General features: G+C 43.8%; 1 pseudogene; it reads right to left on the minus strand.

Annotated features, from left to right (window-relative positions):
* Window positions 1-7,016: 7,016 nt before the first annotated feature.
* On the minus strand, window positions 7,017-8,072 carry LOC133776350 (large ribosomal subunit protein eL8-like; annotated as a pseudogene).
* Between the last annotated feature and the right edge of the window lie 9,724 nt (window positions 8,073-17,796).

Raw genomic sequence — 17,796 nt, forward strand, 5'->3', positions numbered from 1 at the left:
TGGAAGGACACATGAACAGTGTTCCCGTATGAACTCTGGGTGCTTTCTAATGGTAATACTTCTCTCTTTAGAAACTCACCTTAACAAAAGAGCAGGTGCTTTTGATTGCTAGAGAATTCTGATAACAATAAGATCCCAAGACAGAAAAACAGGTCTCTCCTACAATTTCTTGGAGCAGGATCCAGCTAACAATGAGGTACATGATACCCCTTTCAAAGTGCAAGTTGAATGAAGTTGGGCAAGTGGATTCAACTTTTGTGGCAGGCTGGTCTCTAGATGTTTAATTTGCATAAGAAACAGAATGGGACAAAATGTACTTACACCAAACAGTATTTGATACTTGCTCTGATAACAGGCAGGAGTCTCCTATTTTTCCTGCTAATTATCCAACATTCTGATGCCCCTCCCCCTCTCTGCTTTCCAACACTCCTCTCTCTTCCTGAGATGAAGACTGAGTAGAAGTGGCATCACTGGGGGATGAGAAACAAAAGCAAATTCTTCCTTTGAGACCACGGCTGTTTCTTCCAACACACAGCGGCATAAAACTGATTGGAAGGTCTGAACACTCCCAAGATCTTGAAAGAGCTCAGTAAAGAGGGTGTTATGGCAGGCTCCTATGAAAGATGAGCTTGTCATTTGTGCAGCTTGGTTTTGTGAATTGCCAGGCAATAGAAGGCACCTGCTCTACTGCCAGACAACGGGGAGTCCTAAACAATTTGTGAACACTGGCCTAGACACAGAAGGCTGCCATTTGCAGAAGTCCCATCAGCAGTTCCGTTTCTAACTCAGAAATCATAGATAATGAACGCCAGGTCTGGTGACTGAGGTAGGACTTTCAGAGAAAAGCTGCCTGCAATAAAGGTACGAAGCTGCCTTATTAACTTATTTTCTAAAGCACACTGGGTTTAGTTCACGAACTATTGGATTCGGTAAATGGACTCTATTGTCTCCTTTAAGCTCTGAATCAAGGCCTCTTCCACTTTGTGGGAGGCTCTGTTAGCCAGGTTGCAAATGAGTGGGTGTCCCCATTCAGTTTCAATGGCTCAGAGCACTCTCTAGCAATTAACAATTCTCCAGAGAAAGTGGTAGAATACACACCTTAGAAAGGAGAATAGAGGAGGGAGAACTGATCCTTGGCCCTTAGTGCATCAGAAATTCAGAGCAGCCCAGCCTCCCCCACCCCGCAGCTGACCCTTGAAGGCATCAGCCCCAGACAGACACTGGCCTAGGCAAGTGAATTGGCCCCTTCAGGAGACTTCCCTGGCTCATCTCTAAGCAATTCTTGGCTTTTTTCCTGGAAGCGTAGGACCCATAGTCCTGTGTCTTACTATCCTATCAATCCCTTACCTGGACCCTCACCTCCATCCTCGCCTCCACTGGCAATCATAAGATTGGAGAACTAAAAATGGCTTCTTCAAATACCAAGATCAGAGATCTTGGGCCAGTATTGCGGCATGGCAGGCTAAACCACCACCTGCTATATTGTCATCTGGCGTGTGTGTCAACAACTTTACTTCTGATCCAGCTCCCTGCTAATGACCTGAGAAAGCAGCAGATGGCCCACATACTTGTGCCCCTGCAAACACATGGCACACCTAGATGAAGCTCCTAGCTCCTGGTTCAGCCTGGCTCAGCCCTGGGTGTTGTGGCCATTTGAGGAGTGAACCAGCAGATGAAAAAAACAGATCAGAGCTCTTACTGCTGGTCTAATATACCCCAGGCAAATAAGTTATTCTATATCCAAATTCCCCAGCAACTCATTCATGTATTCCTTCATTCATTCACCTAATTTTCCACATGTTGGGAAAAATGTACAATAAAATAAACTTATACTTGGCATTCCATTTTTCATAAACTTTTTTGAAGTTCCCATGTATTGTTTTCAATGTGAGGTAAATGTAAAGCTGTTGAGGGTGAAAAGGCAGAACAAGATTTTAGAATAAAAGAAGCGAGAAGCAGCATCTACTTGAGAGAGCCTGGTCGAGACAAGCTCTTGGGAGAGAAACTTCTGATGGGTCCTGAAGGGTGAGAGGAGTTGGTGTGAGAGGGGATGGCGTGTGTGCTCTGTGCATGTGTATATATGCAGGTGTTTGTGTGAGAATGCGTGGGGACGGGTGTGTAGAGACGGAATACTTCAGGGATGTGATATGGCATTCAAGGGCTTTCTGGCGTAGGATGGGTACTCTGTATCCACAAATACTCTCATACCAGTTTGTTGAAAAGCTCTTCTTGGTGTTCAGTTTTCCATACAGTCCAACAGTTTTTCCTGTTTGAACTGAAGCACACAACTTTCTGCTTGACCTTCTGTACCATGAGGATTCCATCATTTATGGACAATGCCATTCTGGGTTTTCTTTTACTTTTTGACATGTTAGGGTCACTTTGGTTATAGATGTATAATTTTTATTTTTTTTAAAGGTTTATTTATTTTGAAAGATTGAATTACAGAGAGAAGGAGAGGGAGAGAGAAAAGAAAGAGAATCTTCCATCTGCTGGTTCACTCTGCAAATGGCTGCAGTGGTCAGAGCTGGGCCAAGCCAATGCCAGGAGCCAGGAGCTTCTGCTGGGTCTCCCACATGGGAAGCCAGGACCAGAGTACTTGGGCCATCTTCTGGTGCTTGTCCCAGGCCATTAGCAGGGAACTGGATTGAAAGTAGAGTGCAGACTTGAACTGCAGCCCGTATGGGAGGCTGGCATTGCAGGCCTTAACCCACTATGCTGCAATATCAGCCCCTAGCTATATAATTTTTTTTAAAAAAATTATTGATTTATTTGAGAGAGATTGATAGAGTGAACGAACACTCCCATCCACTCATTCATTTCCAAATGCCCGCAATTGTAGGGACTGGGCGGAGGCTGAAGTCAGAAGTTGGAAACTCAAGCCAGATCTCTCATGTGGGTGTCAGGAACCCAGTTACTGGAGTCATCAACACTGCCTTCCAGGGTCCACATTATCAGGAACCAGGGTCAGGAGCTGGAGCTGTGAATGAAACCCAGGCACTCTGCTCTGGGAAACAGACATCTTAAACAGCTAGGCTGAACGCCTGCTCCCTAGATTTATATTCAAGATAAGAGCAATTGTCTCATAGATCTGTATAAATGAGAAATAACAGACTAGCCCTCTAAGTCTCAAATTTGTTTTGGTTGACTGCTTTTCTCCCTGGGAACTTCATGGGAAGCTGTTTTTCACCCAATGAGCTACTCTTGGCTTCTTCCTCATGCTGTCAAAGTCTAACCAACTCAGATACCTTTGTAATTATGCCAGACGTGCAGTGATTTTCAATTCCTCTCATGCCTGTGCCAATGTATTACAGATTATGGTTAGGACACAGATAGCTAGTAACAGGTAGAAGGAAGAAGCAGCAGCAGCAAAGAACCCACACACTCACCAGGTGTACTGCCTCTCAATGACTTGCACAATTGGCCACACTCCTCTTGACTTGGTTTTCAATTGCACTTCCCCTTTCTGTGTCTGGACCACACATCACTAACCAAGACATTCTTCTTCTCTGATCTCCATCAGGACTTCAGCAGCATTCTCATCCCTATACTGCAGATACTGTTAATCGACTGGAATTAGTATATGGATTGAAACCCATTTGCTAGCCCTAGTATAAACAACTCTACTGCTTCCAGAGCTGCTAAGGACACCCTTGAAGCGTCACACCCTCTTCTTCATAGCATGTATGGTAGCTGTGCTGGTTGTAACTTTGTTACATGAGCTTTCCTCCACTAGTTGGAAAACTCCTTCCAGGCAAGAATTGCATCTAGGTCTTTGCTGAACATCAAATCCTTAGCTCCTGAAACAGTGCCTAGCACATAGTTGATTGAGAAAATGATTTGCTGAGTGCATGAATGACACAAAATTGTTCTTTGGAACAAATCAAAGTAATTTTCAAACTGGGACACAACCATCACTGACAACAGGCTTTGGTCAAGGGTATTTGGTATTCTGGATTTTTTAGTCGAGCCAATTAGATTTTGGCCAGTTAATGTGTGCACACCCAGAAAGACCCAATTTGAAGTCGCTCTGATTCTTCTTCGGTCAACTCTTTGCGGTGACTACTAATGATCAGTACTAGTTTTGATGACTATACCTTCTGTGGGCTCCATTGTTTAAATGCTTCTGACAAGAAGGTCATTTCCACGTTGTATCAGAGGGCGTCTACAATTGTGGTGCACATATCTGCCAACCGTACCCTTTGCTCTAAGAACCCGATTTCATCTTGAGAGATGGGAGCTTCATCCATATTTTCCCTACAAAACATGCTCTTGACACTGTGATCAGATGATTTTTAAATTGTCTCATGTGGGAAATCTTGAGTAGTCCTATTTTTCTGTTCTAACCCTGCATAGGTAAACTTGATTTGTTTAATAACGGGCAGCATAATGTGAGGCCCTTTTAAGTCTATCTCCCATGTGCAGTTTTGACTCTGGAGAATTATAATGCCTGTGAGAAGCATTTTGGGGAAAGTTGAAAACTGGAGAAGTTACAAAAGTAGATTATACAATTCCTGTAAAGCAGGCATTCCAGCTGTTTCTGAAGACAAATGGGCAATAGTTTTTAGATCACTGAATGGAAAAGTAAGTTATAAATCATAGCTGAATTTGTCACATCATCTATAATACATTATTTAGAGGAGGGAAATAGGAGTAGCAAGTTTATGTCGCAAGCATTCTTCCCATGGTAATGATTAAAATACAAAGCCCTTCCGGTGTATTGATCAGACTTTTGATTTCTGAAATGAAGCCCTTTGCTTATATTGTCATGATGTTTAATTAGAGGGAAATGGTAATTTAAATAGGTTAGTTGATCAGTGGCTGAAAATGCTGGAGTAATATAAATACACAGTCATGGTCTTATGGACCAGCTTTTTTTTTTATTTTTATTTTTTTGACAGGCAGAGTGGACAGTGAGAGAGAGAGACAGAGAGAAAGGTCTTCCTTTTGCCGTTGGTTCACCCTCCAATGGCCGCTGCGGTAGGCGCGCTGCGGCCGGCGCACCGCGCCGATCTGATGGCAGGAGCATCTCCTGGTCTCCCATGGGGTGCAGGGCAAAGGACCTGGGCCATCCTCCACTGTACTCCCTAGCCACAGCAGAGAGCTGGCCTGGAAGAGGGGCAACCGGGACAGGATTGGTGCCCCGACCGGGACTAGAACCCGGTGTACTGGCGCCGCAAGGCGGAGAATTAGCCTAGTGAGCCGCGGCGCCGGCCTGGACCAGCTTTTTAAAGCCACACACCCAGGGCTTCAATGGTCCCAAGGAGTATATAAAGATATAAAAAATTCTGAAGCTGAATGTTCTTCCTTTCTTGGGGTAGAGATTCTGGAAAAGTGGAGAAACATTGGGTGGCTTCCAAAGGTTACAGATGTTTAAAGGCCATTGCATGGAAGCCAGTGACCATACCATGTTGGAAATCATTGGCAGAAGACAAGAGCAATGGAGAACCATCAGGCAAGAGCCAAACTGTTCTACAGACTATGGGGATGGATACCAGATGACGGAGGTACTTTCTGTTAATGCTTTTAAATGTTGATGAGTCAGTGGTATCTCTATTATTTAGTCAATTCATACCCATTCTTCAAAGCCAAGTTCAAGACTATCTCCTGTGGAAAGCCACCTCAGATCCCTTTATGCTATGGTACTTTGAAGTTTTTTAAACTTCGTTGTGTGTACTTTGTATATGGCTGCTATGGATATGTCTTCTTAATTAAACTAAGAACATGTATGGTTCTGCATTTCTCATGACCCTAAAAATGTTACACTGATCATTTATTGAGGGATTAGTATGTCAGATTCTTTGTAAGGATGCATGTAGATAGATAGATAGATAGATAGATAGATGGAAGACAAACATAAAGCCTCTAATTTCAGTAGGTTAATATTTCTCACACATATGAAGATGAAAACAAGTGCTCACAATTTGTAGGTGATCTTGTGGCCACTGTGAGACTTGAGCTTCTTGCATCTCATGGTTCTGTGCTCCTCTGGGTCCCCAGAGATTTCTGTATCAAATTGGTGGGTTGGGAAAGAGCAGGAAGTATTCCCAATGGGGACTCTGAAAAGACCAGGCTTGAAAGTGGCACAGATCAATTCCACTCAGAGTTCATTGGCTGGAACTCAGTTACAGGGTGACATCTATCTTCAGTTGTCTGCTTACTGAGAAGAAAAATTGGGTTTTGGTGAACAGATGGCAGTCTAATACATAAGGCTATTTTTTGGGAAATTTCTTTTTCTCTTCCTTTCTCTCTTCCTTCCTCCCTCCCTCCCTCTCTCTCTCTCTCTTTCTTTCTTTCTTTTTTTTTTTTTAAAAAAACTTTTATTTAATAAAATAAATTTCCAAAGTACAGCTTTTGGATTACAGTTGCTTTTCCCCCCATAACCTCCCTCCCACCTGCAACCATCCCATCTCCCGCTCCCTCTCCCATCCCATTCACATCAAGATTCATTTCAATTATCTTTATATACAGAAGATCAATTTAGTATATACTAAGTAAAGATTTCAACAGTTTGAACCCACACAGAAACATAAAGTGTAAAGTACTGTTTGAGTACTAGTTATACTATTAATTCACATAGTACAACACATTAAGGACAGAGATCCTACATGGTAAGTGCATAGTGACTCCTGTTGTTGATTTAACAATTGGCACTCGTGTTTATGGCATCAGTAATCCCCCGAGGCTCTTGTCATGAGTTGCCAAGGCGATGGAAGCCTTTTGAGTTTGCCAACTCTGATCTTATTTAGACAAGGCCATAGTCAAAGTGGAAGTTCTCTCCTCCCTTCAGAGAAAGGTACCTACTTCTTTCTGCTGGGATCTCACTCGCAGAAATCTTTCATTTAGGTCATTTTTTTTTTCCCCACAGTGTCTTGGCTTTCCATGCCTGAAATACTCTCATGGGCTTTTTAACCGGATCTGAATGCCTTAAGGGCTGATTCTGAGAACCATTTAAATTTAGAACAGATATATAATCAAATGTATGGTACCGAAATCTTTCACCTCTACTTTATCCTTTCTTTGTTCTTCGCTGCATGAGAGTTGGTTAGGAGCTCTATTTTAGTGCAAATTTCTTTTTTGTTTTTTGAGGAGAACCTTTATTATTGTGTACGGGGAATTCAATAGTGTACATCTATCTTAGCTTTGTGGCTAATTCTTTAGCCTTGGCCTTTTCTTTGATAATGACAGCCACGGATTTAGGACCCATAACGTCTCCCCAGTGGCAGCACACCTCATCATATCTTTTTTTTAAAAAAGATTTATTTATTTATTTGAAAGTCCGAGTGTCACAGAGAGAGAAGGAGAGGCAGAGAGAGAGAGAGAGAGAGGTCTTCCATCTGATAGTTAACTCCCCAGATGGCTGCAACAGCTGGAGCTGCGCCGATCCGAAGCCAGGAGCCAGGAGCCAGGAGCTTCCTCCGGGTTTCCCACATGGGTGCAGAGCCCAAGGACTTGGGCCATCTTCCACAGCTTTCTCAGGCCATAGCAGAGAGCTGGATCAGAAGTGGAGCAGCTGGGTCTTGAACCGGCGCCCATATGGGATGCCAGCACTGCAAGCAGCAGCTTTACCCGCTAGGCCACAGCGTCGGCCCTCATCATATCTATCTTTGTAGTTGGCCCTGATGGCTTCCACCAGCTTAGCCAGAGCTCCTCTGTCTTCCTAGTTCACCAGCGTGGATGTGGCAGTGGTGAAGTCTTCCTGTGGACCAGGTGCCCCAGGCAGGCCTTTACCTTGATGATGCAGTAAGGGATCCCCATTTTATGAAACAGGGCAGGCAAGAAGACAATCAACCCGGGGAATCCACGTCATGTGTAATCACCACCAGCTGAGCCTTCCTATTCTCCACCAAGGTAGCGACAGTGTTGACGCCTGCCCAGAGGACAGGTGGTCTCTTGGTAGGGACGTCCCCTTTGCCAGCCGCCTTTTTCTCAGCCTGGACCAACAGCCTCGGCTTCTTCTCTTGTTTTATCTCTGGCCTGTTCTTGTGGGCCAGTTTCAGCAGTTGAGTAGCTGTCTGGGGCCCTGGACCCCAGACAGCTTTCTTTCTTTCTTTCATCAACCATATATCCATCTATCTATTGAGAGTAGGTTTTATTACTCCCATTTTACAGACAATAAAACTGAAATTTGGAAAATTCAGTCACTTGCTGGGGTGCTAGTGCTCGAGTTGGATGGTTGTCTGGTTCTCAAGCTACCACACAGTGTTTGTGTATTAACTTGGCTTCTTCACACTATTGCATTATTTTGGGTTTTACCCTGTCACCATTCTTATTCAGGCCTCACATTGTCCTTACTTGTCTGCTGCAGTAGCCCCAGCTTGCTCTCCTTCGTGTCAGTTGACCAGACAAATTGTTGACAGATCAATCTAATTGAAAGACAGCTCTGACCTTATTAATTCACAGCCTGAAAACCTTTAGTAGGTGTGCAGGAAATGTTTGACCCTCTAATGAATGGAAAATAAAGATCCTGGCCTGCATTCAAGGACCAGAGAGAGAATTATTTGGAAACAGTCTGACATTATACGCTGGGTCCTCACATGTCCTAACACTCTGGTTTATCCCTCTAGAAGACTGTACTCAGAAACTTTGCTTTTTAAAAAAGATTTATTTATTTGTTTCTTTGAAAGGCAGAGCAGGAGAGAGAGAGAGAGAGAGAGAGAGAGAGAGAGAGAGAATATCTTCCATCTGCTGTTTCACTTCCCGAATGTGTGGAACAGCTAGGTCTGGGCCAGGAACTCTGTCCTGGTCTCTCATGTAGGGAGCAGGGTAGTCTCAAGTGCTTGGGCCATCCTCTGCTGTCTTTCCTGGCACATTAGCATGGATCTGGAGCTGAAGTGGAGCAACCAGGACTCAAAGCAGCACTCCCATGTGTCATGCTGGTCTTGCAAGCAGAGGCTTAACCTGTTCTGCCTTGGCATCAGCCTGTACAGTCAGAAACTCTAATCCTGGTTGTTAAGGAATGACTTCTTTCCTGATTCATTCTAGGAATGGGTAGGTATTTTGATCTTGGGAAGTCTGTAGGTTTAGCTATGCAGGCTTTCTGTCTTCAGCAGACAGAGAACAAACAGCCCTTTGAAGTGCCAATCCGTTCTGAAACCCATTCAGACTTGGTGGAATAACAGTCTCTACACTCGTTTTGGGCAAGGAAATGGTCACAGAGGATTCCTGAGCTGGTATAAAGTCTCTGATTAATATGTCCAGTGATTTCGCTGGAAAAACCAGTATATGTACAGCGGTGGTAGCAGCTGTTCTCTACGAATGGGTTTTAAGGCAACGATCTAGTCGGCAAATGGGGCGTTTGAGAGATTAAGGGCACTTTACCTAAGATTGAACCTGATCTTAATTGTTCAGCCCGAAGACTGAAATGGTTAACGAGGATTATTGACAGCTGAGGTTTCCCCAGCCCCTCCCCCGCTTCTCGATCTGCTGTTCAGGAAGGACTTCTTAGCAGAGCTGAGGGCTGGGCCTCGTTTTCATCACCAGGTGCCCCCACCTCTGCCTCCTCTGGTCTGCTTCTCAATCCCAGCTGCTGGAGATGTAGCCAGTGGTAGCCACCTCCTAGGTCTGGGCTCAGCAGAGAATGTGATTGCTTCATTGTGGTAGCTGACTGTGTGGGAAAAATATCAATCTTAAAGCACAGAGAGCCCCCTCCCCCTCCTCCACTGCCCAGTACACCCTGACAGATAGTGTGGGCAGGGTCCAGTAAGGGGACTGAAGCCCACATTGCAGTGTGGCTGGGCCTTCTGACCCAACGCTGGCCACCTCAGGTCTCAGGATGCATGGCTCTAGATTTGGGGGGTGAGGGGGATGCAGAAGAACCTGGGATTCTGGGATAGATGTGTCAGTGGTTGTCAGAACTGGCCAGGACTTGAGCGATGATCTAGTCAGAAACAGGGCCGCTCGGTTCAAAGCTGTTGCATGCCCTCCTCGTGGCCACAGCAGAAATCCTGCCCACTCTACCACTTGCCAAGTTCTTTTGTTGATTGCTCCTCCAGCTCCAAGAGAAAATCTGGTTGAGTCGCTAGCACATTATTTGTAGTTCTCTTTTGCCAGGTTAGCTACCTTGAGAGATGCTAACCAACCAATGGTAGACTAATCAGCTGAGATCAGAGAGTCAAGTTCAAGTTGGATAAAGTGTGATGATCAGCAACAAGAGAATTTTTATTTCCACTTCCTTCAGAGAAGAAAGTATGGCAGGTCCTTAGAGTGGTATGCTTAGGACATCCAGACACACTGCTTAATGATTTATTTGCTCACCTGCAAAGTGAAATATCATCATACAAGCATTTTCAAAGTTGAATTGCTCTTATGGATAGAAAGCTATTTTGCAATATTGCAATTCCGGCTGGTTGTTACCCAACCTTTGCTATGCTGGCACTACTATAGGCACTTTTTATGTGTTGACAAATTTATTCTTTGCAGCAGCCCTACAAGGTGAGTATGTATGATTATCTTCAAAATACAGTTGAGGGCATTGAGACATAGAAGGGTAAAAAATCTTGCTTATATCACCTCACTAGTAAGTGGAACCCTAACTGTGACCCCAAGCTGTATGTGTGGCTCTAGGTCAGCCTTAATTCAAGTTATTATTGATTCAATGCAATTTGCAAAGTGAAAAGAGAAACAAATGGTTTTTAGGTCTTATTAGTAGAAATACAAACTTATAATATATTAGTAAAGGATCTGGCAGATAGTAAATAATTGCTTAATTAATGAAATTTAAAAATGATCAAAAATATAGATTTCTTGGATTGACAACACCTATGTATTTGGGTGATTATTCACTCTTGTTAACCTTGTTACAGATTCCCGAGATCTAAGTTAGTAGAACTTCTTTAAGTTTTCAGTCTCAGGGCTGCTGTATGCTCTTAAGCATTGTTGAAGAGCTTTGATTTAGTAGGATATGTCCATTGATATTTAACCCTATTAGAAATGAAAGTTGATTGGCCAGCGCTGCAGCTCACTTGGCTAATCCTCCGCTTGTGGCGCTGGCACCCCAGGGTTCTAGTCCTGGTTGGGGCACCGGATTCTGTCCCATTTGCTCCTCTTCCAGTCCAGCTCTCTGCTGTGGCCCGGGAGTGCAGTGGAGGATGGCCCAAGTACTTGGGCCCTGCACCCGCATGGGAGACCAGGAGAAGCACCTGGCTCCTGGTTTCGGATCGGTGCAGCACGCCAGCTGTGGCAGCCATTTGGGGGTGAACCAATGGAAGGAAGACCTTTCTCTCTCTCTCTCTGTCTAAACTCTGCCTGTCAAAAAAAAAAAGTTGAGAAATTAAAAAAATTAATTTATTTGAACACAACACTAAATCCATTTAATGCTAAAATGAATAATGTATTTTTGGTGCAAACTGTATTTTCTGAAACAGCAAAAAAATTTCATGAGTACCACAGTTGTAAATTTTTAATATCTATAACATCTAGCAAAATAGGTGGTAGCTAGATTCTCACATTTGCTTTTGCAACCAATTTTTTGTGATATGTTGTTTCAGTTGAAGTATATAAAAAATCTGACTTAAACAGACTTATAATTAGAAAAGAGGTGTTCTTTCTTGATGGCTACACCAAAACTCAGCAAGCAGTTTCCCATAGATCAGTAGCCATGTAGAATCTGAAACCCTATCAGATCTTCTTGTACTATGTAACACTAAAATTTGTTGCTTTATCTTGTGCTGTAATGGATCTTTTACTCATGCATGATTTATAACACCAAGCATTGGTATTTCGGGAATAGTTTGCTGAGTTACACAGATTTTTCAAATGTTGACAGATTTCATTATAAATATTAAAAATTCACATTCCTTAATGCCAAAATCTCATTGGAAAATTCAGTGGGTATTGAGAAACCATAAAGATCTTTGTGGTGGACCCTTGATTTTGGAAATTCCACCTTTCTAGTGGAAGTTCAACTTTCATCATCAGCATCAGATGTCATCATTTGCTTTTTTGTAATGACAAACTCACCTTGTTTATTTTAGAGATTTTTTATTTATTTGGAAGGCAGAGTTAGGGAGAGAGAGATAAAGAGAGAGATAGAGATAGAGATAGAAAGAGAGAGAGAGAGAGAGAGCGAGCTTCCATTTGCTGGTTCACTCCCTAAATGGCTGCAACAGCCAGGGCTGGGCCAGCCAGGAGCCAGGAGCCAGAATCCTAGAACTCCATCTATGTCTCCAGTGTAGGTGGCAGGGGCTCAAGCACTTGGGTCATCTTTCACTGCTTTCCCAGATACATTAGCAAGGACCTGGTTTGGAAGTGGAGCAGTTGGAACTTGAACCAGTGCTCATATGGGATGTCAGTATCACAGCTGGTGGTTAACCCGGTTAACCCATGGTGCTACGGTGCTATCCCTGATTACTATTACAGTTTGGTGCCACTATCTTGACACAGCTAAGATGCCAGCAATTTTACCCACCACTGCTTTTGTCCTGTTAGTGCCAACGGCAGTCTAGTTAAAAAGGCAAACAATATCTTTTTACTTCATAAAATAGAATTGATTATTGATCATTACGGTTTTGATCTTTGATCTTTCCTGAAAGGATCTTTGGGTCACAAAGAGACCTGCAGACCGTATTTTGAGAATTGCTTGTCTGAGTTAATTATAGTAAACCTCTTGCAATACCATTTTCTAAACACTTGGAGGCCATCAACTTTCTGTTGACAGTCACATTATTATTCTTGTTTGATTCTTGTCTCCCTTGGCTATGAGTCATGGCATGAGAGTGACCGACCATCTGCTTGTCTGTGGATAAGGAATTTACCCTTTAAACACCATTAAAACCATTTAAATGGCATCTTTCACCTGAGCCCTTCAGATTTCCGCTGGGTGGGCTGTCGGGGACACGCTGTGCATGGGAGCTGGGGTCTCACGTTTTCACACTCTCAACACTTCCTTTCAACAGTCTGGGTGCTTCAAGAATCTCGAGGCGTTTCTGGCCCTGTGGCACAGTCCTTCTGACACTAACTTAGCTTTTAAGACACATCCTATGGAACCGGCTCTGTCTCATCAGCCTGTGCTCACTCGTGTATTGGTAAATCAAGTCAAACTAGAAGTACATACAAGACCCGAGCTTGCAGGAGCACCTGCAGCATTGGGATGCAAGTGAGGTGTCTTTAATGCTTGCACTCCCACTTGCTTTTATGTTTTATTTGCTTTTTATGTTAATTGTTTATATTTTATTTGTTTTTATGTTAATTGACTCTGTCTTTACGGAGCTGATTATTTTGATGATTTTGTGCTTACTGAATGTGTCCCTTCTTATTAACAATTCACATTGAAGGGCTTTATCTGGCAGTGACCTAGTGAGTCAATAGGTTGGTCAAATAAGAGAGTGATATTTGTGAATCAGCCAGACTGTGGTCATGTATGCACAGCTGTGGAATCCCTTGTGGGAGAACATCGCGCAATGTGTTGTGTTTTGTTTTGAAAGAAAAAGAAGGAAAAAGTAACCCAGTACGTTGCATTTGGACAACTGGAGAGCTTCATGATCAGAACTGTGATTTTTCCGAGTATTGCAAATGCTGGGTAGTTCTGTGGTCTCCTGCCCGAACTTTGTGCTTGTGAACTTCACCCAGTAGTTCATATCATTCACAGTACTTTGGCTTCTGGTTTGAAACCAACTCTCCATTCTCTTCCAGTTGGACTAAAATCCTATGGAAATTAATTCTCCTCTGTGGATTTAAAAGATGGTTCAGACCCACACAGGGATCTGTGCGCACCTCCAAGATAAGCAACGTGCAGCATGCTCTTCCCTGGGAGAGGCAGAGGAGCCTCTGAAAAAGGATGTGGGTTTGGGAAGCTCCTAGATCTCTTCCAGTTCTGTTTCTGCCCTTAACATACTGCACCATCTCGGGCAAATGGCTCCATTTCTTTGGGCATTCACTTCCAGCAAACTCTGTCGGATTGTGCTGAAGGTCAGAAGAGATGTTCAAAAACTGTTTTAAAAATTATATTTAGAAATTATATATCAGAGTGTTACATACAAGGAATTATGCAGCTCTTTATCTACCACCTCTTGTTGCTAAGCACAGAGATGGACAGACACACAGAGCAGTTTGAATTGTTGAAGTGTTTTCTCCAGAAGGTCAAATGCATGTGAGGCATTATTAGAAATCAGCACTTGTGGTAGAGATGACGGCCTTGTGGCTGGTGGCTGGTAGTGTTTTTGTCTTGACTATTATGTGGACTACAATTTATTAGATGGGCCTTGAGTAGTGACTCTGAGCTGTGGTTTGCATGGCCAGGGTTAGGCTGAGCTATTCCCTTACGCAGTTACCACCCTCCACCAGTCTCTGACAGTCCCATTTCTTGTCCTTATTTTCCATCAGCTTTTGTGTTTTTATTCTTATTTAGAAGTAATCAATTTCTGATCAATCCAGAAATGTTTAGAAAGTATATAAAATATTAAAGGGATAGAGAAAAGTACAGGATTCTATATCCTTGAGGTAACCTCTGTTAAGAGTTTGACCTGGTTCCTTCCTTTGGTTGTTGCTGTTACTATTCCTAACTCTGAATTTCTAAGACATCATCTGTAGCCTGCTGCGTATACAATTTTGGAATCCTCTACACCATCAGTTCTGGTTACAGCAGAGTACAGGGGACTCTTGAACTCAGGAAACTTCTTGAACTCAGGGAACTCAGGAACTTCTTGAATCCTCATATTTGCAAATACGGTATTGAGTTATCATTTCCTCCCCATATATCCTCTCTTCCTTCTACTACTTCTTTTCACTCATTCGACTGTTCAGGGTCACTTCCCACCACTTCCCACAAGCTAGGACGTGGATGATAACTGTGTGGTGGCCCATTGACTGGGTCCCACCACTGTGGAACAGGATCCCAGAATTTACCTTCGGCTGCTTGGACATCAAATCCACATGATCAGAAAGAACGAATAACCCACGTCTTAGGATTTTAGAATCACTTGTGAGTAGATTAAGACTCAATTATTCAACTGTGGTGGGTGTGGGTGCCCTGGCCTCCTCACTGTTGAGTAGGATGGAGAGTTCAGGATTGTCTCCCCTGTTCTACTTGATCCTCTCCCAGGAATGGGATGTTGGAGCCTCAAGGAATCACCTTATTTGGCCTCATTTCTATCCACAACAAAAAGCTTTGTTTTCAGTTGGTGAAAGGGATGCAGGTGGTGTTCATAGCAACATGACACATACACTGCCCACCAGAAAGAGTCTCATCAGGGCAGAGCAGAGGTCTCCTATCAAATGGCCACTGAAAAAATGCAAATATTGACCTCTCCACTCTGTTCTTGAGCTTATCCTGAGTGGAATCAGAATTTTCTCCTCCCCATCACTCAAGCCCATGACCTGCTGCCAGGGCCTCCTTTTCTGCACTCAGAAACCATTATCCTCTTGGGCAATCCCTATTTTTCTACCCTTGTGATTTCAAGGGGGTTGATAGTGTCCCCCATGGGGTAGGATTCATTATCACAGGACTTTGGGAGCCTATATTGAGTGACTTCAAGGTGGCCCGTTAGGGGTGGCTTACACATTACCAGTGAGAGAATGACAAGAGTGGCTTTGGGAAAAAAGAACAAAGTGAAGTCAGCAGATCAGTTGAGCTGCTGTGGGCTCAGGTTTCAGCTGACCCAATATCCAGAAGGGCTGTGGTCCTCTTCAGCTCTTCCACCGACTGCAGTCCACCAGTTTAATTACAGAGGAAAGAGGCGTTCATACTTTAGGAAAGAGATTCTAGGGGAGGTTTGCTTTGCACAACCAATTTGCAGCTGAGTATCAGCCATCCCCTTGCTCAAACATGTTCAATAGCTCCCTGTTATTTCCAGAATAAAATCAAGTCCTCAGATCCTCACATTTGGATCTCCCAATGGGCTCCTGAGTTTATGCTCCCAGGGTTATTTCTTTCCTTTCCACCCTTTAACTGGAGTAACAGTCGTCTCTCCGTTGTGTTCTGTTGAGTAACACCTTTGACTTGTGCTCAAGTGTTTCCACTCAGCTGGTAATGACTTCCTCCTCCTTCCTTCCTTCCTTCTCAGGGTCACTTCCCACTACTTAGCTAATTTGTCAGTGTTTACAAGAGCACATTCCTTTAACTTGGAGGTCATGAACTGGCAGGTCAAGGGTTGATTCATCCCATTTTAGGGTTTTATGTATTTGAGCCAATATTTAAAAATTGGGAAATCCTGCAGAGCAACTTAATTATTAAGCTGACCTGGAGGGTGAAAAGATCTGCCAGGACTGTGCCCACATTTCTGCATAGAAGTAGCAGTGGTTGCCAGGCAGCTCCTATCTCTGCACACAGGTCACAAAATCCCCAGTTACCACTGTCCCTCCCTCCCTCTGAGAGTTGATATATGTGATTGCACCTGCTTCAGCTTCTCACACTCATGCTGGGACTTTGTAGGCATTTTTGTTTGCAACTGCTGTTTTACACAAAATAGTATTTTATAAATAATAAGCTAATAATTAAAGCACTCATGCACACAAACCCCTCTAAAGAATCCATAAAACAAATGAAATGCTGCCTACAGCAAGGCACTGCTGAGGGGCAGTGATGTTTGAGCTGTGAACGCCTACAGAAAAACCTAAATATCCTGCCTGGTTGACATCATGGGCTGACAGTTATGAATGAGATGAGGGGTGTGAAAGAGAGGAAACAAGGGTGGTGCCCACATTCTCATTCTGAAATTAAGAGAATGGAGTTACCAGTTATTGGTATAGGGAAAATGGTATGGGCTGGTTGAAAAGGAGTTCATACCTTAGTTGTAAGCCTGTTAAGTTTGATGTTCCTATTAGACATGTTTATGAGTTGAAGTCAGCTTCAGAATATGTTGAAATGCTAATTCCCAGTACCTTAGAATGTGATCTTCTTTGGAATACAGTCCTGGAAGATATAAAATGGGGGTCACATTGCAGCAGGCACTGGGGTCCTAGTAAAAGAGGAAACACAGACATATGAGAAAATGGCCGTGTGATGGCAGAAACAGAGGTTGGAATGATGCAGCCACAACCCCAGGAACTCCAAGGACGGCAGGCAACCAGCAGAAGCTTGAAGAGGCAAGGCAAGACTCTGCCATGCGGGTTGCAGAGGGAGCATAGCCCTGCCGACACCTTGACCTTGGGCTTCCAGACCTCAGAACTGCAAGAAAGTAAATTTCTGTTGTTTTAAGCAACACAGTTTGTGAGAGTTTGTCACGGCAGCTCTAGGAGACTAATGCAACATCCAAGTGCAAATGTTGAACATGATCTAGGATATGCAAATCTGGAGTTCAGTTCTGTTGTTTTATTCTTCATGGTAGACATGAGACTTTTATGCCCAATTGTGTCAGTCCAGAGCTCTGAATATGAGGGCACAGTCAGATCAGGAATTAATAGTACAAGATCTGCTTTCCAGATGTAAACAAGTGTAGGGAAACTTTAAAGCAGAATGCAGGACCTGCCGGGTGGCACACACCCAGCTTACAGTGGCGCCTGGAGGGATGGAGGGACCAGATGAGCAGGGGAATTAAATACCCCAACCTCACTCTCCTCCCTGCAGTTGGGTGGTGGTCTCTCCATCGGTTGACCCAGTGGGGAGCCAGAGGATCAGAGAGCTTGTGGATGTGGTTCAGAGGTCACACTCTGGGGGCAGAGAGCAGGATGGAACAAGACCTGGGAGGACTAGCAGATTTCCATCCAGCACACATGGAGACTGACTTCCAGGCCTGTTTCCATGTGATTGATTGATGGAAGGGCCAGCCTGAGGGAGCTTCGAGCCTGGATTCGTAACCACTGCATGACGTGGCTTCCCTGATGGCTCACAGCCCCTGGGACGTGAAGAATGCCTCCCTA

Source organism: Lepus europaeus, chromosome 17 (genome assembly GCF_033115175.1).
Source record: "Lepus europaeus isolate LE1 chromosome 17, mLepTim1.pri, whole genome shotgun sequence".
NCBI classification, from domain to species: Eukaryota; Metazoa; Chordata; class Mammalia; order Lagomorpha; family Leporidae; genus Lepus; species Lepus europaeus.